Genomic DNA, 1,658 nt, shown 5'->3' on the forward strand with positions numbered 1-1,658 from the left:
TGTTTTAAACATGTAATATTAACTATTCTAATCATTACATTAGCTCGGCCAGCTATCTCAATTCTTTTTTTTACAAAAATTTAACAACAAGCTAAAACATGGTTATTAGGTGTGACTGGACATACGTATTACTCTTTGTTTAACTTTAGCCATAATCAACCGAGGACGAATGTCCAAATAGGCACATTAAAAAATAATAACAATAATGCATACAAAAAAGATATTACCAAAGCAAAAAGAAAAATGCATGATAAAACCAAGATCATAAATATGGTACATTGCTAGCAAATGATTATATGGTACCAAAAAAAAAAACTTCTGACTTACATATAATTCGGTAACTTGATAAAGAATAATTGTTACCTTTGTCAGAAACAAAATACTCAATTTTTAGTGCACAAACACGAATTCCTGGTACGTACACGTACCACGGTTTCGTACATATATTGTATGTATATATATATATATATATATATATATATATATATATATATATATATATATATATATATATATATATATATATATATATATATATTATATATAGGGCTGATATATTTTATTAGATGCCCATAGATTCTGATATATAATTCATTTTTTTTCTCTCTTTTCTTTTTTAACATTCCGGCTTATATATTCTTATTAGATGCCGAGAGAAAAAATGATTTATATCCTTTTTTATTTTTTTTTTTTTTAATTGTTGTTTTAAATGTATTTTTAACAATGCAAATGTAGAAAATTTCTTAAATTACATATTACTAGCGTACTAATCAGCTTTTCATACAAACTCTTCCCTACAAATTACTCCTTTAGCGAATGAGGTGGCCACTCAAACAGCTTTGAACTGAATCAAATAGGGCGTATTGTCGGGGCTAGGCAACTTATTCCTTTTTAGCTGCTTACTGTGCCGTAACCTACGCCAAACAAGGATGTTCACGGCGATAAATATCACTACCGTGATACACAAACCAGCTAGTAGTATGGGGTGAAGAATTTCCTTACAAGTCGGTGACAGGTGGTCCTTTTCGGTAAGTTTCATCAACCACTTTGCCACATGTCCGTTGTACGGGAGAGGAAGTGCTGGCATTGTAGAGGTCCACGTGAAGTTCGCGAAGTACGCTCGTTCTCTGATGATTGTCCGTAGACCAGTCACCATGGAATTCGGGGAAGTCCCGACACAACCATCTGCTGCGACGAAGATATGGGTGAAGGACGTGGATCCGTCAGGGCATGATACATTGAAGCCGTCCTTGTCGTATCGTATCCACGAGCCATTATTCAGTCTGCAATTGAACTCATTATTGTCAAAGGGATAAAGCTTATCTAGACAATTTTCACTTGTATGGGAGAGAGCACCGTCTAGCACTATACCTAACTCGCATGAATCCATTAAGTTTTTATGGAATTCAAATGAGTAAGCTGTACATATTTTTCTATCCATTGCGTCTGAACAGTGAGTTAATTGATTTAAGTCTTTAATGACCGTATATGTTTCCTTGTCTGGGGAAATCAATATGTGTCCTGTCAAACTGGATATTACTTGATTTGAGTGATTCGTCATGAAAGTCGGAAATGATGATATCCTGTAAGATTTCCAGGCATCAAAAGAATCAAAGGGAATTGTAATCCTAATCTTGTTATTATTTACGTTTACTGTA

This window comes from Palaemon carinicauda, chromosome 7 (genome assembly GCF_036898095.1).
Source record: "Palaemon carinicauda isolate YSFRI2023 chromosome 7, ASM3689809v2, whole genome shotgun sequence".
Taxonomy (NCBI): domain Eukaryota; kingdom Metazoa; phylum Arthropoda; class Malacostraca; order Decapoda; family Palaemonidae; genus Palaemon; species Palaemon carinicauda.